The sequence below is a fragment of the Ovis aries genome, chromosome 19, assembly GCF_016772045.2.
Source record: "Ovis aries strain OAR_USU_Benz2616 breed Rambouillet chromosome 19, ARS-UI_Ramb_v3.0, whole genome shotgun sequence".
Taxonomy (NCBI): domain Eukaryota; kingdom Metazoa; phylum Chordata; class Mammalia; order Artiodactyla; family Bovidae; genus Ovis; species Ovis aries.
Window position 1 is genome coordinate 17,244,413 of NC_056072.1, and position 25,254 is coordinate 17,269,666.

At 43.0% G+C, this 25,254-nt stretch overlaps 1 long non-coding RNA gene across 1 annotated transcript in view; it reads right to left on the minus strand.

Annotated features, from left to right (window-relative positions):
- Positions 1-2,111: 2,111 nt before the first annotated feature.
- Positions 2,112-25,254, minus strand: part of LOC105603417 (uncharacterized) — a 30,056-nt gene continuing 6,913 nt past the window's right edge. The window contains exons 2-5 of the long non-coding RNA XR_001022532.4: positions 20,106-20,170; positions 11,548-19,291; positions 10,672-10,790; positions 2,112-5,393 (exon numbers count right to left, since the gene is read on the minus strand). This is a non-coding gene — a long non-coding RNA (uncharacterized LOC105603417). The remainder of the gene's footprint in view (positions 5,394-10,671; positions 10,791-11,547; positions 19,292-20,105; positions 20,171-25,254) is intronic.

Below are 25,254 nucleotides of genomic sequence, written 5' to 3' on the forward strand. Positions count from 1 at the left end.
TTCAATTTTTTTCACCCTTTTATGGCTCTTTTGTTTATGCAGTCTTCCCTGTTTTTAAGCAGTAAGGTCATTCTGTGCTCATTAACCAAGGGAAGGAAATGTCAGGGCAGAAAAAACAAATAAGAATCTTTTTTTGCTTTGGTTTCCAGAAGTCTAAAGCCCTTAGGGGAACACTGAGAACTCTGGATTTGGCCAGAATGAGTGGGGGCAAGAGTTTTGAAGAGATTCTCCCTCAGATGAGCAGAGTCCACTGTTCTTGGCAGAGGAAGGGGAGGTAAAAGTTGGAAGGAGAAGAAACATGGCGAGTCTGATAAAAATAAGATGCAGCAAACCCCAGAGCGGGACCCTGTGCCCTGCCTTCTGGGCAGAACCCTGGGGAGCAGAAAGGACATGGCTGGCAGTCTCCAGGTTCCCAGTGTGGCCCAGAAATAGTGCTGGGCCAGAAGGGGTCATGCATCGTGAGGTGAGGGGCTTGTCAGTGATGATCGGAGAGGATTGAAGCCTGTAGGCCAAGCAAGGTGATGGCGATTTCATTTGACAGCTGTGTGGATAGATGACAGCAAGGACCAGAATGCAAGTCCTGATCCTCCCCTAGCCCCAGTGATTATCCATAAACACCCAGAGCCTAGAGACATTCTCTGCAGGTGGAAGGAAGAATGTAATTAGTTGAGGTCACATTTTTACCACTCTGGTTGAATAGAGGCTAAGAATGAAGTTGAGCTATAAAAATATCTTTATATTTTGTGTATAACTGTGTGTTAGAAATGAGACTTCCCTGGTGGCTCAGATGGTAAAGTGTCTGCCTACAATGCGGGAGACCTGGGTTCAATCCCTGGGTCAGGAAGATCCCCTGAAGAAGGAAATGGCAACCCACTCCAGTATTCTTGCCTGGAATATCCCATGGACAGTGGAACCTGGTAGGCTATAGTCCATGGGGTCGCAAAGAGTCGGACACGATTGAGAGCCATAACCGCATTACCGTAGAAAGCACTTAACCTGTGTCTGTAGGTAGGTACCAGACTAAGTTTACTGAATCCGAATCCAGATGTTATTGAGCCTTTGAATATAATGTCCTGCTTGATGTCTGAGGCCTGGTACAGCCACCCCCTACATCAAGGGTTCTCAAAATGTGGTCCCTGGGCACTTGTGAGAAACACACTTTCTCAGGCCCTGAACCAGAACTGAATCAGAAACTCTTCTAGGTCATTTTTGATGCATGCTAAAGTTTGACAGGGAGGCCTGGCGTGCTGCGATTCATGGGGTCGCAAAGAGTCGGACACGACTGAGCGACTGAACTGAACTGAACTGCAAGTTTGAGAACAGCTGCTCTCAACACCCTCAGTTTTTCAGTCAAGTTATAGTTTGACACTTGACTAGCTTCAGCTTTGGCCCAGCTAGACATTTCAAGCTTCTCACATGAGGACAGGAGAGCTTCTGATTTGCCCGAGTTTTCCTCATAAACATTTCAGTTTCATTTCCCTTCATGGAGGATCCAGTTTCTGGAAGGAAAATAGAAAGATGGGGAGAAGGCCCTTCAGTAAATAGGCAGAGGGAATCACAGAAAGACATGGTCTTAAACCTTTGGAGCTGATGAACTTCAGAGGGAATGATTTTTGTGGCCAAGTAAGCAAGGTCCTGGGGAAATTTATGGCCTAAACATTTTCCTGTTTGTGGGTCAGGAAATGATAGCACACAGATGGAATTTACAATGGGAGCCTGAATGGAGTGGCCCCACCCAGGCAGCTCAGCAGAGAGCCCCTTTCACTGGCTCTGTTCAAATATAATGAGTGCTCCCCAGGCTGTCCTGGCTGGCTGCTTCTTCTTTTTCCTCGACTGTTTTCACTTTTTCACAGAGGGCTGCACTGCATGTAGTCCACTTGGGACCGGGGTGAGCCTTAATTTGGCAGGAGAAAGGAAGAAGTACAGAGCAGCCTTCAAAATTGAATTGCTCTGCCTTCCTGGCCCCTTTCCTTGAATAATAGGCCTTTGTGCTTTGAAATGTAGGGAAGTCCCAGTTTCTCAGGCTTAAAAAAATAAAACCTCCTACTTCTTCTGCCTTAAGATGCTTAGCAGAAAGTAGTTAAGGGGAAGAACAGTTATTATATCAAATATTTCTTTAACAATTTTAAAAGTTGTTAGGACAGCTGATTTCTAGACAAATACATTTGATACATTCTTTCAGATGGACAAAAATATTGACTCAATTAAAAAATCCAGCTTTAAAACAAATCACATGGGACAAATTGGTGCACTAAAAAAGAAAAAAAAACAAAACCTGTGTTTGGCTCTAGCCAGTGACCCACTTTCATAAAATATTTGACAGAGCAAAATTACATTGCCAGAGAGGAATCCAGACAGCCTTTGGAATCCGTTGAAATAAGTTTTTGATAATAGACATGATTTAGGTCATCTCTGTTTTCCCTTTCTGATTTTTATCCTACTTTTTCAAAGATGAATATTAATAGCATCACATTCTTTTTAAAAAAATTCCTAGGAGCAAATTATATTGAAAAATCATTATCATCATTTGGTGCCCATATATTTCAGTGGTTTATGTATATTTGAGCATCTTTGATTTTCATTTCATCATAAAAGATATGATTTCACCATTAATTTTGAATTGTGTAGAATGTGGCGAAAGGTATAAAACATGCTTCAGTCAAAGACTGTTATCTCTCTGGCCAGGTTGCTGGAGGCCAGGCTATGGAACTAAACTTGGAGTAAGAGGTTATTATCTGCCCCTTCAGCAGCATTCCCTTCCCTTCCAATTCCAGCCAGTGGATCTCTGTGAGGTTCCACTGTCACCCAGTGGGGAACACATGATCCCTGCAGATCAAATTAGCAAATCCTTTCTCCCTCCCAGCAATGGGGAAAGGCACAGAGATTGGTTTAGGAGTGGGTCACATGACATAGCCAAAGCCAGTGAAATCCAGTGGGAACTTTTCTGGGATTGGTGGGTGAGAGACAGGTGCCCTCCTCCCACTGATGATGCTAAGTCTGGGAGAAGGTGGAGCTGGAGACACAGCAGCCAATTTGACACCCGGAAGTGAGAGGCTGAAGCTATGGTAGAGGCTGGAGGCCTTTTAAAGAGCCTGAGGATGAATGAAGTGAACTCCACTGAAGCTATGAAATGCAGAGAAACCCAGTCCCGATAACATCATTAAGCCGTGTACCTGAAGCCAGCCCTACCACTAGAATGTTTAATTGTTCTACTCAACAAATCTCCTTAATGCTTAAGCTAATTGTGTTTAGGTTTTCTGTTTTTAAAAGTGGTCTTGCCATGGCAGATCTGGAGTCCAAGGATATTGGGAATTTACTAAGACAAGGCTCCAGGTGCTGGGAATGAGCTTGGAGTCTGGTGGCCTCAATGCCACCCTGATCCCCCTAACACCTGGCTACTGCCTGAGTGGGGTGGGGCAGGGTAGGGGGTGACTCGATGCTGGTTTCCACAGAGGGGTATGTCCTTACCATCTTAGGTCAGGTTTGTCCTGGGAATTAGGAGTAGGACCAGACTTGGAGGTAGGGGATCACATCCTTTCAGCTGTGGGGAGTGGAGGAGCAGGCTGGACTCATATTGTGAGGGGCTAGGGTAGGACAGCAGAGAAGGCAATGGCACCCCACTCCAGTACTCTTGCCTGGAAAATCCCATGGATGGAGGAGCCTGGTAGGCTGCAGTCCATGGGGTCGCTAAGAGTCGGACACGACTGAGCAACTTCACTTTCCCTTTTCACTTTCATGCATTGGAGATGGAAATGGCAACCCACTCCAGTATTCTTGCCTGGAGGATCCCAGGAACGGGGGAGCCTGTTAGGCTGCCGTCTATGGGGTCACACAGAGTCGGACACGACTGAAGCGACTTAGCAGCAGCAGCAGCAGCAGGGTAGGACAGAAACTTAATGCCATGTTACAGCTCTTTCATTGCACAGGCTCTTTTTTCCCTCCGACTCTGTGTGCCCACAAGAGCAGAGAGTGTGTCTTTACTTTGGGTTTCTGCCCTGAACATCTTTCCACCCTCTTGTTCTCTGCCTAATTCCCGCAACTGGGTTAGACATCTCTCCTCAGTATTCCTGTAAGCTCTTTTATGTACGGAGCACCACATTTTTCATATTATATTTTCACTCAGTTATTCAACAACCTGAGTAATTGCCATGTACAAGTGTTGTTCTAGGCTCTGAAGGTACAGCAATGAACAAGACAAAAATACCTGCCTTCAAGGAGTTACAGTATATTCTAACAGGTGGAGACAGGCGATAAAATAAGTGAATTATAAACTTTTAAAACGTAGATATGTGCAAAGGGGAAAAAACAGGGAAAGAGAATAGAGCAAGGACTGACAGGGAAAGGGGATAATTTTTAATTGACGGCTAAGGGAAGACTTCATTGGGAAGGCGGCATTTGAGTAGGTTTGAAGGAGATGAATGAATAAGCCATATTAGTATTCAGGGGAGATACTCTTCAGGTGAATGGAGCGGCAAGTGCAAAGGCCCTGGAGTGGGAGCTTGGTATGTTTGAGAAACAGCAAGCCTACCAGTGTCAGTAGAGCAGAGTAAACTCCAGGGAGAGGAGTGGCCACTGAGGTCATCACAGGGTTTACAGGGGAACAGGGACCAGAGGCTATTGCAGTTATTTACTGCTGCATAAGGAACCATTCCACAACTTAATGGCACAACACAGTTAATTATTTCTCACAATTCTGGGGTTTGACCAGGCAGTTGTTATGCTGGTCTCACCCTGTGGTCCCTAATGTGGCTGATAAAGCAGAACACTAGGATGACTGGGTCGGGCTTTTGTCCCATTGTGGTTTCTCGCCATCCAGTTTGGCCCAGCCTTCTTATGTGACAGATGGGTCCCCAAAGGGAGCATTCCAAGGGGACCAGCCCCAATGTGTGAGTGCTTAGCTAGCCTCTGCCTGCATCACGTTTGTCTATGGGATTGGCCAAAAACACATTCCACTGGCCAAAAACAAAGCAAGCCTTGTGGCCAACCCCAGAGTCAGTGTGGGACTGAGTCCATCCAAGAATGTGACTATCAGGATGCAGGAGTCACTGGAGGCCACAGCAGGGGCTCAGGGACCCTGAGCCTAAACTCATCAAGAGAGTGAGGCAAGAGGTGTACATGACTGATGGGCTGTGGGGTCGGGCTGCAGTAGAGGAGAGAGGTCAGGTCAAGAATGTTGACCACATTCCTGTGACCGAGCTGATTAACTTTGTCCTCTGGTAGAGCCAAGGGGTCACTTGGGAGGACTGTAGTTCTTCATCGTTTCCATCATCCTCTCTCCTTGGATGTGAACAGTTGGCATCTTCTCAGTCTTACTTAAGGTACTGTGCAAACACAGTTTCAAGATAAGCCTCCAGGCTTAATCTCCAGCTAGACTGCTTCCTTTCAAGCTGCACCTAGGTAAAAATTTTGGAATTACTACAGACATTGTAAATAAAAGGAAATAAAATCTAGTGAATCCATTAGGCAGACCAATGGATTACCTAAATTTGAAAGGAATAGAGATGCGTTACAGGGAATAGATAGCTGCCAAAATGATTGTTCATTGATTCATGCAACAGATATTTGCTGAGTACCTGTCATGTGCTGGGCATGTGGTATCACAGGCATTAATGACATTCTGGAGAGGACCCTGAAATCTACTCACTGAATCTTATTTAACAATTGGCTGTGATAACTGCTTCCTTTTAAAGATGTTCATAAAAAAATCTTCTAGATAGTCTTTCCTAGACTATCAGCTTCCTTTTTATCTCCCTGTTGTCCATGGTGTTTGGAATTACTTCATTGCTTTTCTGATTATTTTGCTTTTCAGAGTGAAATCAGTTCAGTTCAGTCGCTCAGTCGTGTCTGACTCTTTGGGACCCCATGAATCGCAGCACGCCAGGCCTCCCTGTCCATCACCAACTCCCGGAGTTCACTCAGACTCATGTCCATCGAGTCGGTGCTGCCATCCAGCCATCCCATCCTCTGTCATCGCCTTCTCCTCCTGCCCCCAAATCCCTCCCAGCATCAGAGTCTTTTCCAATGAGTCAGCTCTTCACATGAGGTGGCCAAAGTATTGGAGTTTCAGCTTCAGCATCAGTTCTTCCAATGAACACCCAGGACTGATCTCCTTTAGGATGGACTGGTTGGACCTCCGTGCAGTCCAAGGGACTCTCAAGAGTCTTCTCCAACACCACAGTTCAAAAGCATCAATTCTTTGGCACTCAGCTTTCTTCACAGTCCAACTTTCACATCCATACATGACCACTGGAAAAACCATAGCCTTGACTAGATGTGCCTTTGTTGGCAAAGTAATGTCTCTGCTTTTTAATATGCTACCTAGGTTGGTCATAACTTTCCTTCCAAGGAGTAAGTGTCTTTTAATTTCATGGCTGCAGTCACCATCTGCAGTGATTTTGGAGCCCCCCAAAATAAAGTCTGACACTATTTCCGCTGTTTCCCCTTCTAGTTCCCATGAAGTGATGGGAACCAGATGCCATGTTACTTTATACATTTTCTTCTTTTTGAAAATGATCTATGCTTGTTTAGAAATACCTGAATACACAGATGAGTGGAAAGAAAAGTGTAAAAATCTCTCAAAATTCCATCATCCTGAGGGCATCACTCTTAACATTTTCATAAACAGTCTTCAGACATCCCTCAGTGGGTATATGTACATGATACAATAACTGGTGCTGGGATGTAACCTGGTTTTTTAGAATCCCATTTTGTGAATGTTCAAATTTGTGCAATCCCACAATGATGGATACTTGGCTTGTTTCTAATTTTTAAACTAGGATTAGATAATTTTTTATTCTCTGATTTTAACTGCCCACCCTAGGGGTTTTCCATTTTCTCTGGGACATGTTTTTCTAGTTAGCTGAAGATGCTATCTTTGTCGGCTATTTTTGTCTTGTCAGTTTTGATCATTGATATCTGTTTTATTTAGCCCTGTGATAGGAGTTTCTAAGTGGTTTTCAAGTAATGTGTGATAGACTTTTAAAGGCCTCATTCAGTCTTTTCCTTACATGTAGCCTACATTTGATTGACTAAACCATCACCTGAATAGCTGTGTGGCAGGTTCCTAGGCTGGCCAGTTCCCTTTGTATTGTTGAGTTGAATTGTGTGTAACCATGGTTACCAGGCTTGCTACCATTCACTCCTTAAAGTGATTTCATACCATAGCATTTCCAGCCCCAGTGAACCTTGGCTGGCCTGGGTGTTCAGGGGTTAAATTCCCTCCAGAAGTTCTGTGCCTTGGCTGGCATTGTGGGTAGGGTGTGAGGTGGGCAGTGGCCTAGGTGGGCTTCTGCTCCACTTCTTCACCGCCTCATCCCGAGATGGAATTCTGGGCAGTGCCCTGTTATTTTAACCCTGTCCCATTGCACACTAATCATTTGTTATGTGACTGCCTCTCTACCCTGGGCTGTGACCATCTCAAAGGAGGAGCCTATCCTATTGGTCTGTGTCACCCAGGTGTCCTGTGCAGTATCTGAGAAATGTTTGCTAAATGAATGACTGAGTGAGTAAAGGCAAGGAAAAAATCCTGATATTTCCAGTCAAGCAATGTTTCGGTGCTAAGTGCAGGGGATGAGGAAAGAGGTGGGGAAGGCCAAGTTACAGAGACACACAGCCTTAGGTGTGTGGGCTTTGGAATGGGAAAACCAAGATTCAAGTCTGTGCCAGACAGCCTAGCAGCTGCATGACCATGGGCAAGTCACTCAATTTTTCTGCACTCAAGCCTCCTTATACATAAAAGTGGATTAATTCAAGTAACAGATTGATTCAATAAGTATTTATTGAATGCAGTGTGCTAGACACTGTTCTAGGTGCTGAGGAATCAGCAGGGAACAGTGTTATTTGTGGCAGCCACGGGCTCATGCTGTTCAGAGCACCTTTAAGAGAGGAACTCTTGAGAACCATGAAGCAGCTAACTTAAGCATGCCTCCTCTGCACCACCATGTTCATCCAGAGGCTACTGTGAGGGTGTAGGCCACTGCAGCCTGGGCTCTCCTCGTCCAGTCCTTCCTTCCCTTTCTGTCTCCGTATGGGTCAGATGTGTATCAAGGTGGATAGCTTTCCTGCCAACTCCTGCTCCTGCTCCTTCATCTTTCAGAGATGGGTCTCCCATTAAGTCTCTTGTATGTCTAATTCTGTCTTGCTATCAGCTCCCTGGATGGCCCAGACAAATAAAGCTCTGTTCTCCAGAAGTTTACCTGATGGAAATCAAGTAGGACATACCTCAGAAGGTTGTGGTGAGGACTAAAATGAGATGATATTTGAGAATGGCTTAGCCAAAGGCCAGTATCCACTAAGACTCAGTCAAGGATACGCATTGTTGTTTCTGTTATTATCATCTTCAATGACTTTATTCCCCAGGTAAGTAGATGGAGAATGCTATCTTTCAGGTATCAGTTTCCTTGGTTGGTTCAACCCAGTGGACTGCCCCTATATCCCGTGTCCTTCAGGGTTTCTTCAGGAACAAAAGGCTAGAAAATGAAAATGGGAAATAATGGGAAGATACTTTATGGCCTTCAGAAAGTGAGGCTAGACCTTCCAGAAGAATCTTCTGACTCTAAGAAGGTCCAAATGTGGAGGGCAAAAAGCCTGAATGGACTGTCTCTGAAGTTTCTCCTTGGCTGAGAGTAGCACTGGTCACTCACTGAACCTTGGAGGAAAGAGCCACAGGGCAGTGGAATGTGGTGAACATGGGTGCAAGGGTGTGGAGCCAGGCTCCTCTATGCAAATCCTAGCCCTGTCACTCACTGCTTACCTCTGAGGCTTGCTTTGAGATTTACAGCGATAAAGATAGAATGCTCAGCACAGAGTAAGTGTCTGAAAACTGTTGGCCATCTCCCGCTCCCCCTGCCAACACTTTTATTCTATTACACTTGGAATAGTTAACATCAGTGTAACTTCTCTGTGTTGGAGAATTATGGTCAGGGCCTGGACTAAGGAGGCACTATCCTGATCTCTGTGGGTTATTGTGAAGGAGAAGAATGTCCAAGGTGTGAAAGGAAGAAGGGTGTGTGGGCTTGGAAGAGGAGTAGGGCTTTCACTGGCAAATGTTTGTTGAGCAGCCACCATATGACACCCCCTCTGCTGGGTGCTGAGTTTATGAAGGTGATCAGGACACAGGCTGTGTTCCTCAGGGGCTCAGATACTGACTCAGAAGCCAGGGGTAGACGACGGGTCTGTTCTGTTAATAGTGTACTGGGTCCCATGATGGCGACGGACAAAGCTTGGGAGCCTATGACCATGGGTGGAACGGTTCTTGCAATTTCTCCCCTCCCAGACTGAGTGAAGCTTCTGTAGCTTCTCGGTTTTTCCATAGTGCACCATTACCCCATGGGCCCTTAAAAGGTGTCTCCCTTCCCTGCTAGATGGGACTCTGTGAGACGTGACCCCCGAACACCCTGCTCTTGCGTGCCTCCAGGGCGTGGTGCGGTGGTCTTCTGTCTCCTTGCTGTAAACAAGTATGAAACGGTGGTTGTGTGGAGTCAATGGGGTCATGTTTATCAAATGTACATCACCTTATAAATGTCATTATTGTATACTTTTCTAATTGGCCTAGTCTCTTGTGGATTGTTGTAGTGAGCTGTATAGTCTTTGAACTTTCTTACATGGTTATGTGGAGGATTAACTAAATATATATATTATTAGAACAGGGCCTACCTATCATGTCATAAACACTCAAAAAGTCTTAGGTAAATCAAGGGATATAAAATTTCAGTTATTTAAGATGAGTAAGTTCTAGATAACATAGTGACTATAGTTAACAGTGTGTTGTATATTCAAAAACCTGTTAAGAGAATAGATCTCACCACAATTACATTCTTCTTGTAAGAAAGAATTGTTCTTATTGCAATTAAATACATTCCCCCCAAATTGAAATAAAAACAAAACAAAAACCCCACGAAGGACAAAAATAAGTATAGGAAAAACAGAGGCAGTGTTATAACCTTATAATAGAGTGCCAAGAACAAATACGTAACTCCTAAAATTTATCATTCACAGTGGTTTAGAACCCATTACTATTTCAGAATAAAGTGGTGAAAAAATGTGTGTGGGGAAAAAGTGTTAGATATTATAAATATTACCATTACTGGTAGTTTTTTATGTGTCATTTTCTGATCAGAATTCGGAGAGTCAGAGAGCCGAAGCACCTTGCTAGGGACCACACAGCTACATGTGTGCCCACACTGCTACATGGGCAGAGCAGCCCAACCAAGTCCTCTCTGAGTCCCAACCCAGCGCTCTGGGACATTCTTGGAAGTATCCGCCAGGGGGCGTTCTTCACCCGAGATAGGATCCAGCCTAGACTCCACCGGCAGCCTTTTCTCACTAGGAAAACCTAGTGTTCTAGAGCTAGTAGGGAGTTTGACCACCTGTGAGCCCTTGTTTACAAGGGAGAGAAATAAAGCGCTGAGAAATTATGTCTCTGGGCCCAGAGTCACCCACAGCCACCAAATGGTGCTGGGATGTTTGCCCATTTCCGAATCTCATTTGCTTCCTGCCTTCTTGTGTCGTTCCTTGCCCACACCCCAACAGACACTCTGGACTCTGCCCTGCAGAGCTGGGAGCTTCTCTGCTGGGCATTTGCAGGGCTCTGCTGCCTAGGGGTGAAGAAGGTATTTGGTAGCAGGACAAGGGTTGAGGCAGGCTGGGGAGGCCTCCCCCTGCATTTCTTACCATTTTCTGGAGTCTTTCAGGGTGCTGTGTGCACTGCTAAGGGCAGGGATTCAGGAACTAAGCTGCCTTTGTCCAAACCCTCGTCCTCCCCTTACCAGTTCTGTGTCTCATTGTCCCATCTGTAAGACAAGGGTTATAAAATACCTGTCACACGGGGTCTTTGTGAGGTTTGAGTTAGTAAGTGCAGAGCACTTGAAATAGTTGTAAGTACGTAATTGCCATCAAAGTGTTAGTTCTCAGTATCATCTGGCATCCTACCTGGATACAGGAGTTGATGTGAGAATTCCATCATACTCCTCAGCTATTCACTGGTCTGTAGTATCCTTTCATGATAACCATCTACTTGCAGTTAGGCTGTGCAGTATGATAAACCTGTGGTTTCACTGTCTTACTTAATCCACAGAGCAACGTGGATACTATTATTGTTCCCAAATCAGGACTGAGGATTAGTCAAGACTAAGGCAGGCTCGCTTTACCAGGGTCACACAGAAAGGGATAGACTAGACTCACATTCAGGCCTGTGTGATGTGAAAGCTGAGGCTTTTTACCACTACACGGTCTGACCTCCTCTTGAAGCCAATTAGAAACAATAAAGTCAGGCCCCTGGAGTGGCCCCAGGCATCAGCTCTGCTCACTGCCTCTCTGCAGGACCTCTCTCTCTCAGAAGCAATCCTTCGGCAGGGTGAGGTTTCCTAGCACTCTTACCCTGGGAGGCAAAGAAGCAGATTTCACAGAGGTCTCCCTGCTTCCTGGCAAAGACACAGCATGTTTTGACTGACAAGGAGGCCTCTTCAGATTAGAGCTGAGTTAGCCACCCAGCCTTCAGTGGCCACCTTCCCAGCCTCCCGTTTCTTCTGCAGCTTGAAGGCCACTTACCTGGGCAGCCTTTGTGCCTGCTGAGTTCACTGAGTTCTGGGCGATCCAGGATGTAATGTGAGCTCTCAGTGACTCAGACCAGCCTATCTGGGACTTCTCCTCTCTTGGCATGTGAGAGAGCCTGCAGCATTGACATCTTTTAGCCGAGAAAGAAACAGCACGCACCAACATACAACTGCAGAATTACAGAATGTCAGTCAGGCCTAGAAGTGACCACAGGATGGAGAGAAAAGGACCCTGATTAAGGAAATCTCTTGGTCAGGATCACATTGAGCAGGAAAGAAGGTGCCTGGATTTAAGCCCTTACTTATCCTTGGTACCTTTCCTGGTACCTCCAGCTCTCAGGGATGCTGAGAAGCGGGCTGAGCTGAGGCAGGGGTGGGGATGTGCATCTAAGCCCCTATGTGTATGTGTATTCAGTGCTCTCTCTTTCTCATAAGTGATGAGGCTTTCTCAGTCTCAGCACTAGTGGCATTTGGGGTTGGATAATTCCTTTTTGTCTGACAGCATCTGGCTGTCCTGTGTTTAGCAGCATCTTGGGCCTCTACCCAGTAGATGCCAGTGCACTCCCTCAGTCCTGTGACAACCAAAAATGTCTCATTGTTGTTGTTCAGTTGCTAAGTCGTGTCTCTTTGCGACCCCGTGGACTGCAGCATGCCAGGCTCCCTTGTCCTTCACTGTCTCTCAGTTTGCTCAAACTCTTGTCACTTAAATCGGTGATGCTATGTAACCATCTCATACTCTGCCACCCCTTCTCCTCCTGTCGTCAATCTTTCCCAGCATCGGGGTCTTTCCATTGAGTCTGCTCTTCTCATCAGGTGGCCAAAGTATTGGAGCTTCAGTTTCAGCATCAGTCCTTCCAGTGAATATTCAGGATTGATTTCCTTAGTATTGACTGGTTTGATTACTTTGAAATCCAAGGGACTCTCAAGAGATTTTCCAGCACCACAATTCGAAAGCATTCATTCTTCAGTGCTCAGCCTTCTTTATGATCCAGTTTTCACATCTGTACGTGACTACTGGAAAAACCATACAGACCTTTGTTGACAAAGTGATGTGTCTGCTTTTGAATATGCTGTCTAAGTTTGTCATAACTTTTATTCCAAGGAGCAAGCATCTTTTAATTTCATGGCGACAGTCACTATCCACAGTGATTTTGGAGCCCAAGAAAAGAAAATCTGTCACTGTTTCCATTTTTTTCGCCATCTATTTGCCATGAAGTGATGAGATCAGATGCCATGATCTTAGTTTTTTGAGTGTTGAATTTCAAGCCAGCTTTTCACTCTCCTCTTTCACCCTTATCACGAAGCTCTTCAGTTCTTGGTCGCTCAGTGGCTGCCACCAAGAGGACTTGGAAGTCCCAGGATGTCATTCCCTCTGTTGCATTATTCTAGTCAAAGTGGCCACAGGCACAGCCCAGACTCACAGGGAGGGGACACAGGGTCTGCCTCTGGAAGAGGAAGAGGCACACGTGTGCCACACAGGAGTAGAATAGTTGGGGCCACTTTGGGATACTGAATATCACAGCCAGATTTTCATTCCAGAAAGAATGTTCTGTCAATATGGTGGAGATGCGGAGAAGAGGGCAAGATCAAAGACACGAAGGTGAATTATGAAGTCACTGTAATGGCTTCAACAACTTTCACTGAATTGGTCACTCAACGAATGGAAAAGACTGGAGTAATTATTTTGTTAATAACAATAAGCCAGTAACCATACTATCCTACATCTACTGAGCACATATTATATGCTGAGCACTGTGGTAAGTACATTTTTATACAATTTAATCCTCACGGTTAGCCCATGAGATGCATTCCTGTTTTACCTTTCTGAAACTGAGATCAAGTGTGTTAGTCACCTTGGGCTGCCGTAAAAAGGCACCACAGACTGAGTAGCTTAAACAACACAACGTTTTCTCAGAGTTCTAGAAACTAGACACTCAATATAAGGTGCTGGCTTCTTCGGAAGCCTCCTGCCTTGGCTTGCAGGGGGCTGTCTTCTGCCTGTATCCTCACAGGGTCTTTCTCCTGTTTGTGTCTGTTCTAATCTCTTCCTATAAGGACACCAGTCCTATTGGATTGGGGCCTCCTGCCTGATCTCGTTTTACCTACATCACATTTTTAAAGACTCTGTCTCCAAATACAGTCACCTGAGGTAACTGAGAGTTAGGGCTGCAACAAACAGTTTTTGAGAGGCTACAGTTCAGCCCATAGAGTCAGGTGATTAGCCTCTGCTCATGTAGTTAATAGGTGGGAGGCCAGAATTAGACCTGGTCTGTCTGACTTAAGGCTCCTGTTGTTGACTACTCCTTACAGTATCACCCTAAGTTGTTTTCAGTTCCATTACCAAGCAGAAAAGAACAAGGTGGAGGAAGATACCAATGCTATAGAGCTTTGCATTTAGAACTTAGTTATTTCTGACTGAGGAGCAGGGCTTGGATTCCAGTTAGCTGTTCTGCGTCCTTCACCTGTCATTCTATCACAGTGATCTTTTTGGAAGGGTACTGAAAGGTGGCAGGGTGGCATATCCAGATAGAACCCTCCTGGGGGATGGTGTTAGTGATCACTAATACTTTATGAATGTCTCCAGTGTGCCAGGCAGAGTGCCAAGTGCTTTACATGTGTTATTTAATTCTCACAATAATTCCATTGGGTGGGTATTATTATGCTTCCTCTTTTACATATGGGGAAACTGAGGTAGAGTGGTGCATTAACCTGCCCAAATTCACCTTGTTAATAAGAAGTGGCAGAGTTAAGCTGAGTATTCGGGTCATCTGAGTCCAGAATGGGGTTTCCCTGATAGTCCAGCTGGTAAAGAATCTGCCTGCAATGCAGGAGATTCTGGTTTGATTCCTGAGTTGGGAAGATCCACTAGAGAAGGGATAGGCTACCCACTCCAGTATTCTTGGGCTTCCCAGATGGCTCAGCTGGTAAAGAGTCTGCCTGCAGTGTGGAAGACCTGGCTTCAGTCCCTAGGTTGGGATCCCCTGGAGAAGGGAACAGCTACCCACTCCAGTATTCTGGCCTGGAAAATTCCAGGGACTGTATAGTCCATGGGGTTGCAAAGAGTCAGACACAACTGAGTGAGAGTAAGAATATGTACTCATAACTGTTATTCTTCCATAGCACTTCTGGGAACCTGATAAAGAATGAATCTATGCTGTAATTCCTTGTTGATTTTTTTTTGATGTTGAGTTGTACGATCAGGTCAAGAAGCAACAGTTAGAACTGGACATGGAACAATATACTGGTTCCAAATCGGGAAAGGAGTATATCAAGTACATATTATCACCCTGTTTATTTAACTTAAATGCAGAGTACATCCTGCATCTATTTCTGCTTTATTGACTATGCCAAAGCCTTTGACTGTGTGGATCACAATAAACTGGAAAATTCTGAAAGAGATGGGCATACCAGACCACCTGACCTGCCTCTTGAGAAATCTGTATGTAGGTTAGGAAGCAACAGTTAGAACTGGACATGGAACAACGGACTGGTTCCAAATAGAAAAAGGAGTACATCAAGGCTGTATATTGTCACCCTGCTTATTTAACATATTCAGAGTACATCATGAGAAATGCTGGGCTGGAAGAAGCACAAGCTGGAATCAAGATGGCTGGGAGAAATATCAATAACCTCAGATATGCAGATGACACCACACTTATGGCAGAAAGTGAAGAAGAACTAAAGAGCCTCTTCATGAAAGTGAAAGAGAAGAGTGAAAAAGTTGGCTTAAAGCTCAACATTCAGAAAACGAAGATCATGGCATCTGGTCCCATCACTTCATGGCAGTTAGATGGGGAAACAGTGGAAACAGTGGCTGACTTTATTTTTCTGGGCTCCAAAATCACTGCAGATGGTGATTGCAGCCATGAAATTAAAAGACACTCCTTGGAAGAAAAGTTATGACCAACCTAGATAGCATATTAAAAAGCAGAGACATTACTTTGTCAACGAAGTTCCATCTAGTCAAGGCTACGGTTTTTCCGATGATCATATATGGATGTGAGAGTTGAACTATAACTAAAGCTGAGTGCTGAAGAGTCGATGCTTTTGAACTGTGGTGTTGGAGAAGACTCTTGAGAGTCCCTTGGACAGCAAGGAGATCAGACCAGTCAATCATAAAGGAAATCAGTCCTGAATATTCATTGGAAGGACTGGTGCTAAAGTTGAAGCTTCACTACTTTGACCACCTGATGAGAAGAGCTGACTCGCTGGAAAAGAACCTGATGCTGAGAAAGACTGAGGGCAGGAGGAGAAGAGGGTAACAGAGGATGAGATGGTTGGATGGCATCATCGACTCGATGGACATGGGTTTGGGTGGACTCCGGAAGTTGGTGATGGATAGGGAGGCCTGGCGTGCTGTGGTTCATGGGGTCGCAAAGAGTTGGACACGACTGAGTGACTGAACTGAACTGAACATCATGCGAAATGCCATACTGGATGAAGCACAAGCTGGAATCAAGATTGCCGGGAGAAATATCAATAACCTCAGATATGCAGATGACACCACCCTTATCGCAGAAAGCAAAGAACTAAAGAGCCTCTTGATGAAGTGAAAGAGGAGACTGAAAAAGTTGGCTTAAAACTCAACATTCAGAAAACTAAGATCATGGCATTTGGTCCCATCATTTCATGGCAGATAGATGGGGAAACAACGGAACCGGTGAGGGACTTTATTTTTTGGGGCTCCAAAATCACTGTAGTTGGTGACTGCAGCCATGAAATTAAAAGACACTTGCTCCTTCGAAGAAAAGCTATGACCAACCTCAGATCAGTTCAGTTCAGTCACCCAGTCATGTCCGACTCTTCGGGACCCCATGGAGTGCAGCACACCAGGCCTCCCCGTCCGTCACCAACTCCTGGAGTCTACACAAACTCATGTCCATTGAGTTGGTGATACCATCCAGCCATCTCATCCTCTGTCATCCCCTTCTCCTCCTGCCTTCAATCTTTCCCAGCATCAGGGTCTTTTCACAGGAGTCAGTTCTTTGCATCAGGTGGCCAAAGTATTGGAGTTTCAGCTTCAGCATCATTCCTTCCAAAAAACACCCAGGACTGATCTCCTTTAGAATGGACTGGTTGGATCTCCTTGCAGTCCAAGGGACTCTCAAGAGTCTTCTCCAACACCACAGTTCAAAAGCACTGATGCTTTTGAATGGATGGTTGGATGGACATGAGTTTGAGCAAGCTCTGGGAGATGGTGATGGCCAGGGAAACCTGGTATGCTGCAGTCCATGGGGTTGAAAAGAGTTGGACACGACTGAGTGACTGAACTGAACTGTATGAGCTATTTGTATATTTTGGATATTAATCCCTTATTGATCATATTATTTGCAAATATTTTGTCTCATTCAATAGATCTTTTAATTTTATCAGTGGTTTCCTTTGCTACATAAAAAAGCTTTTAAATTCAATTAGGTCTCATTTGTTTATTTTTGGTTTTATTTCTTTTGCTTTAGGAGACAGATCCAAAAAATATTGTGAAAAATGCCATTGGTATTTTGATAGGGGCTGCACTGAGTCTGTAGGTTGCCTTGGGTAGTATGGCCATTTTGACACTATATTGTACACCTGTATCATATAATTTTGTACATCATCTATATACTTCAATTAAAAAAAGAATGAAGCTACACTGTTTCCATAAAAAGATACTTAAGTCAGAAAGGACATGTTAGGCTATCATTTATCCAAAAGTTTTCAGTTTCAACCATCAAGATATTTGTTGCTGCATTCAAAATAAAACACTTTCTTGATGTATCATTTATCCATTTATAGAAGCCACCTATTGACTTGGTCAGTCTCTTGTGGGGTCACTGCTCCTTTCTCCTGTGTCCTGGTGCACACAAGGTTTTGTTTGTGCCCTCTTAGAGTCTGTTTCCCCAATCCTCTGTAAGTTCTGGTGGCTCTATGGTAGGCTAATGGTGACCTCCTCCAAGAGGGCTTATGCCATACCCAGGTCTGCTGCACCCAGAGCCCCTGCCCTTCCCTGAATATTCATTGGAAAGACTGATGCTGAAGCTGAAGCTCCATTACTTGGCCACCTGATGCGAAGAACTGACTCCTTGGAAAAGACTGATGCTAGGAAAGATTGAAGGCAGGAGGAGGGGATGACAGAGGATGAGATGGTTGAATGGCATCACTGACTCGATGGACATGAGTTTGAGTAAGCTCCAGGAGTTGGTGATGGACAGGGAGGCCTGGTGTGCTGCAATCCATGGGGTTGCAGAGTCGAACACGACTGAACAACTCAACTGAACTGATTGACTTGCTGTTATCTGAGATAAAAGTGTCAATTACTTGCCTTCTACCCTTTCCTGAAAGCCATTATTATCAGTATTTATTGATATCATGTTATGTTTATATAATTATTATGTATTGCAAAGCCAAAAAGCCCTCCTTGTGTATCTTTTTTTTTTCTGGAGGTGATAATGCTTGCTTGTTTGTTTGTTTCTACTTGCATTATTTCCTATGTACATGTCCTTTTCTTTTATTTTATGTTTGAATAGAAAATTTATTATTTTCATTTTCCACGTGTTTTCTTTTTCTATCAGGGGAAAAAAAAAAAAATCTTAAGGACAGTTGTCACTTGCTGCCAAATTGAGGGTAGTCTTTCTCCGGTGGTTTAGTCGCTAAGTCGTGTCTGACTCTTGAGACCCCATGGGCTGTAGCCCGCCAGGCTCCTCTGTCCATGGGATTCTCCAGGCAAGAATACTGGAGTGGGTTGCCTTTTCTTTCTGTTTAGAACTTTTATGGTATATCAGTCATTTTTCATGCCCAAGTGTGTGTGCCACTCTATCTGGAACTTTCCTCTGTAAAGTCCTCCTGCTCCAGGATAGAGGTTTTATCTTGGGCCTCTCACCTAGTTATTATACTGGGCATTTTCTTTTCTTTTATGTCAGAACCCCTGTTTCCTGGGTCCCATGTCTTGCTTTCCTTCCTAGTTTTTATGACACTTTCCTTCTATTGCTTTCTTAGAAATGATACATGGGAGATAGGGCTTTTTTTTTTGTTGTTGTTCTTATCTGAAAATGTCTTTTTTCCTACCCTCACTCTGTATTTTCAGTTTGGCCCTATGGAATTCAGGTCGCAAATTATATTCCTTTAAAGACATTGTTCCATTGTCTTCTTAGCTTCTAGGGTCATTTTTGAGAAGTCTGAGACCATTTCTAATCCTGTTTCTTTGTAAGTGACTTATCTATCTGGACACTTGTAGTTCTTTTCTGTGTCCTTGGTATGCTGAACCTTGGCACTCATCTTTCTTCATTCATTAGATTGTCAACTGGTGACTCGTGTCCTTCAGTTCCAGGAAATTTTTCTTAAATTATTTCTTTGATAATGTTTTCCTCCTCTGTTTTCTTAATTTCGATGTTGAATTCAATTGATACTCAAAATATTTTATCCTTATACTACCCTTATTATTTTCCACAATTTTGCCTTTTTATTAATTCCAACCTATTAACTTTTTAACGTCGATGAGCACTTTTGATTTCCAAGGGTTCTTTTTGTTTTTCATAGTATACTACTTTAAAAAAATTGATGGATGCAGTGTCTTCTGTTAACTCTTTAGGAGTTTTAATTGCAATTTTTATTTGAAGGTATCTCTGTTTCTGGCATCACCTGTTTCTTCCTTATCCAGGTATCTGGAGACTTTGTTTTGGTCTTTGTTTTTATTGATGGGGGCTCTTCTCTGGTGTCTGGTGACCCTTAGTGGTCACTTCATATTGAAGAGTAAGGCACAAGACCTAATTGGAGGGAGAAGGGATAAATTAGGAGTTTGGGATTAAAATATACGTACTACAATACATAAAATAGATCACCAACCTTGTTATCTATTGACCTACTTATAGCACAGGGAACTATACTCTGTATCTTATAATAACCTATAATGGAAAATAATTTTTAAAAGAATATAAATATACACAAATATATACATATATAAAATTTTTTCCCATATATATATAAAACTGAGTCAAGTTGCCATATGCCTGAAACTGACACAAAATTATAAATCAACTATATTTCAATTAAGAAAAAAGGCAAAAAAAAAAAGACTAATTGGAAGTTCTCTATGTGTGTATACAGAGCTTGTCAAGTGGGAGCCTTTCCTTTTGGGTTTTTGTGGGGATCTTGCTCTTTTGTTACAGGAACCCCAAGTGGTATTATCCATGATTTTCTTCCTGTGGGGCAGTTCAGTTTCTTAGGAGAAGAATCCTCTCATATACTGTCTAGGGGTAACACGTGTTGCCTACGTTTGGGGAGCAGAGTTGAGGAAGAGGGCTGGGGACCCCACTGCTCAGGATGCACTCTTGCTCAGTTTCCCCATTTCCAGACCTTATTTCACGCCTGCTGGCTCCTGTGCCAGCTGTACTGGAATCTAGGGCCTCCCCACTTCGGATTTGCCAGGGATCAGGGTTCCATTCTCCTGCCTAGGTAAAGAGAAACTGCTTGGCTTCAAGGGCAGAGGGTGTCTTCAGCTCTGATCCTTACCTTGGTCCACCCATTTATCATGGCCTGAATCTTTCAAAGGTTTTGTGAGGCTATCAGTTTGCTTCTCACCTGTAACCCCGCTTCCACGCTCGCCTTCCTTTGCTCTGCTACATTACTATTCCTCCATCTGGTTTCTATGTTTTAAAAAAGGAACAGAAAAGGTGCTAATTAGCACATAAAAAGCTTCTCCATGTCACCAACCATCAGGGAAATGCAAATCAAATCCGTAATGTGAATGGCATTAAAACATGTATAATATCATATAAGAAACAAATCACCAGTCTAGGTTCAATGCAGGATACAGGATGCTTGGGGCTGCTGCACTGGGATGACCCAGAGAGATGGTATGGGGAGGGAGGTGGAAGGAGAGTTCAGGATTGGGAACACGTGTACACCCGTGGTGGATTCATGTTGATGTATAGCAAAACCAATACAGTATTGTATAGTAAAATAAAGTAAAAAAAACAAACCATGATGAGATGCCCCTTCATACCCATTAGGCTGACATCATAAAAAGTCCCTCAAACAAAAAAACAACAGTGCTGAGGTGGATGTGGAGAAACTGGAACTCTTGCACCTTGTTGGTGCGAATGTGAAATGGTATAGCTGCTGTGGAAAACTATGTTTCCTCAAAAATTTAAGCATAGAATTACCATTTGATTCAGCATTCCCACTTCTGGGTATATACACAAAAGTTTTGAAAGCAGGGACTTGAATAATTGTTTGCACACCGATGGTCATGGCTGCATTATTCGCAATAGCCAGAAGGTAGAAATTGCCGATATGCCTTTTGATGGATGAATGGATAAATAAAGGGTGGTAATATCCATTCAGCCTGGAAAAAAATTCTATCAATTATTCCTCAATAAAACTAAAAATGAAATATGTCTGATTTAGTAGAGGGGGAAAGGAATGAAATTCTGACACATGCTATTAATATAACATAGATAAGCTTAAAGACATTATGTTAAGTGAAATAAGCCAGTCACACCAGGACAGATATTATCTGATTCGACTTATATGAGGTACCTACGGTGGTCAAATATGTAGAGACAAAAAAAGACTAGTGGTTACCATGAGTGGAGGGAGGGGGAATAGGGTTTTGCCTTGGTTTAGTGGGAGCATTGTTAATGGCTCCAGGGTTTTACTTTGGGATGGGGCCCAATAATGTAAATGTACTTAATACCACTGAACTGTATACTTAAATATGGATAAAATAGTAAGATTTGTGTTGTACATACTTTACCACAATCTTTTAAAATGCTGAAAAAAAAGAGTGGAAAACACTTGCTTACAGTGGTGTAATTTCCCATTTTCTTCACTTATGAGAATATATTCCTTTTAAATTCTTTCACTGTCATTTTTGGTGGGGTCTCAGGAAAAAGAGATAGTACATCTGTGTAGTCATTTCATCATGTATAACTAATTTCCATCAAGTTTTTTTTCAATGCCTATTATATGGATGGCACTGTGCTCAGGAATATAAATATGATTGATTTCCATATTGGAAAAGGAAAAAAAATTATAGGCACAATACTTCTTCTAAACTTCTATACTATCAAATACAGTTTTGGCTCTGAGGTCATTAAAGCAGGGAGAAAATGGATTTGCTGATACATTTGCTGTCATCTTGGACTATGGCCCTAAGTTGCTGTAGCAACAGACGAAAGCAGGAACTTCATTAGAGGAGGAGCTCCTTGGATTTGAACCATATTATTCAATCAAGCATGAATGAGGGGGTAGACCATCACATAGCACCCAGATTTTTACTTTGATAAGCTGTTTAATTAGCTATATCTAATAAGTCTTTACCAGTCCATTCTAAAGGAGATCAGTCCTGGGTTTTCATTGGAAGAAATGATGCTAAAGCTGAAACTCCAGTACTTTGGCCACCTCATGCGAAGAGTTGACTCATTGGAAAAGACTTTGATGCTGGGAGGGACTGGAGGCAGGAGGAAAAGGGGACGACAGAGGATGAGATGGCTGGATGGCATCACTAACTTGATGGACGTGTTTGAGTGAACTCTGGGAGTTGGTGATGGACAGGGAGGCCTGGTGCGCTGCGATTCATGGGTCGCAAAGAGTTGGACACAACTGAGCGACTGAACTGAACTGAGCTGAATAAGTCTTTGGGATATGTAAAACAACAACTTAAAACCTTGCTTTTTGCATCTTTCTGGAGTTGTCAGTAGTCAAAAGATTTCCTTGCAATTCCCTTGGTGGAACTATCCAAAGCAGTGCTAGAGTACTATTTGAGCATCATCAGCAAGGGAAGGAAGGGGCACAAACAGATTAATGATGGATAACAGCTTACTGTAGCTGGCATTTTGAAAGAAGATGCTTGGCATAAATAAGGTCATCCAATAAAGAAATTATCACAGGCAAGCTTTAGGTCTTTGTCACAGATGTGTGGGGGCTATTTTTTGTAGGGAAGAAGGGCACTTTCTTCGCATACATACACACACACACACACACACACACACTCACCCACCTACCCACCCCACGCCCCCCACACACATGAAAAAGCTTCATTAGTGGTTTCAATGTAACATGCAGGGAGTCCATATTGCTAAGGGAGTTCAGAAAGAAATGTGATCAGAATCAGGTCAGGGTGGGATGGTAGTGTTCATCACCTGGGATGGTGTCTAAGAGGATAAGAGTTTTAAGTGGAGTTTTGGAAAAAGGAAGAGTCACATACTCTTGAGGAAGGCATAATTATGTCTGATTCATTAAGACCTTACCATCACTCCAAATCCCTAGTTTGCCTGCTTGTGATTAAATCAGATTCATTTCCAGCATTTCCTCCTAACAGCCTTCCAGGAGGCCCCAGGCAGAGCAATCCAATGGAATCATATCCTAGTGAACTTAATCAGGAAAGCAGTTATTTTCAGGTCTCTTTACCAACCCTGGAAATTAATTGTTTTGTTGACTCATTTTCCTTCCCCGAAGGGTAACTTTTGAGTTTGTCTTCTATACTGTCTGTTTTACTACAAATATTCTTTCATTATGTTGCTCTCCCCTGATATTTTTGTAGTATAGTCAAACATTAAATAAACAGTTTTTTTTTCATTTTTTGAGGGGCAGTTGCTAATATTCTAAAGCCCTAAGCAAGGTACTGTGCAAGTAACAAAGAAGGGCCAGATGCAGTCCCTTCATGCTGTTAAGGGATAACAATAGGACAAATGATAGAAGACAATCAGTGATTATTTACCAGATGAGTGATAGATACCAGGTGGTCCCAACTTGAGCTTCCCAGCCTCATGGGGGTATTGGGGGAAGAAGGAGGGGGTGTCTGTGAGCTATTTTCAGTACTTCACAAAGATGGACCAAAAAACGCTCATATATATCAGAGATTAGATGCACAGGCTATTTAAACTAAAACATCAGGTTTCTTTTTTCTGGGCTAGAATTATAGCAAGCCAGTATAAAAACACCAGTTACTCCATGCTGACTGGGAGCTCTGATTGGCGGTTACCCTTGTCTTTGGTTAATGAAACATGAGAAAATGAATTATTACTTGATAAGTGTGTGTTGGTCGATAGACAAAAAGTATTTCAAAGCTTGGGATTTATGAAGGGAGGGCAGTAAATTGGGTGAAAAGACTGGGAATAAGGAAGATGGACAGGAAGTGATTAGGACAAAGACTGCAGAGAAGGAGGGACCCTGTTAAACAGGACTGTGAAAGATGTGCAGGATTCGTATTTCCCAAGGTGTGGTCTGCACCCACAGCATCAGCACCACCTGGAAACTTGTGAAAAATACAAATTCTTGGGCCTTATCTGCTGAATCGGAAACTGGGAATGAGGCCCAGCCATCTGCGTTCTAATGGCCCTTAGGTGATAGCAATGCACACTGCACCTTGAGAACCAAGTCTATACCATCCTTTCCTAAAGTCTGAAATACTAACGAAATGGGAGACAGTTCTAAAAATACCTGTTCAGCCTTGAAACAAAGTGAACCACTATCAAGAAAGTTATTTCCTTTTCCCATTGCTCATGTCATTTGATAGCATCAGGGGAAAAAAATGTCTGGTCCTTAGAGGTCTTTTAAAAAATAATTAATTATTTTCATGGCTTCATGAAGTTGCTTTTATTTTTAAACAGAGAAAATAAACTGCATTCAGGTTCAGAGGACTGGCAAGTAATGGAATCTAACTTGACTCTGATAACTTGGCCTTTAGATAATTCTAATGACTCTAATAACTTGGTTTTCCTTCCCTCACATTTATTTTTATGTTTATCTTCCCTTTTGGCAAGTGCTTGTTTTCCTTTTGCAAAAGAAGTATAAAGTATTCCCTTTGAAAACTTCTTTATGTAAAATGTGATTGAAATTAAAGAAAAAAGTACTAGAGGTATGGGAAGTGGAAAACATACTAAAGGCTTGTGGTGAATGACATTGCAAAGTATATTTAAGACAACAGTTTGTATGTGTATTTGTGTTGGTGATGTTTGAATGGATGACTTTGTATTTGTTCTTGTTTATTTGTTTTTTTTGAAAGAATAAGCCACAGATTGAAGCAAGCACAAGTGTAATGAAAAAGTATCCAAATAGCAAAAGGCATTCAGGCAACAAGCTATGACTACTTGTGGGAGCAATACTTAGTATTGCTCGGCAAAAGGACCCACTTAGTTCTTTGAGTCAGTTGTGCCAGGATTTTGTGATACTTCATTTCCCGAAGTATAGGGTTGCTGAGATGATGAGAGCTGTAACACAGGCTTTGTAATCTCTTGAGGAAAAGAAGAAAACAGTTCTTGAATAGGTGACAATTAACATCGTGTTTCTACCCATACCAGATTCATAGAGATGCTTTTTAATCACTTCATTTTGATTCAAGAAGTGCCCAAGTTAATTGATTTATGTACAAACATGAATGTGTCCCAGCATGCTATGGGTAGGGTTATTCACGGAGAAATTATACTGCATTCCTTTTCTCACAACATTTTAATTACAGGTAAAGCCTGATGAAAAGCAGTATAAAAGACCTCCTCTAAGATGATGATTCTCTAACTTCTTTGACTTCAACACATAAAACACATTTTACAGCTTGTTCCAGTGTGTGTGCACACACAGGTACACACACATGCACACACACTTTTTAATACCTAAACAAAGGTTTAATAAAGTAACATTCATCTGTATAGCAAGAGATATGCTCTCCCTCAGTTTTATCTCATTAAAAGTGATTTTCTTATCCCTTAGTAGTCTCTTCCCCACCTTC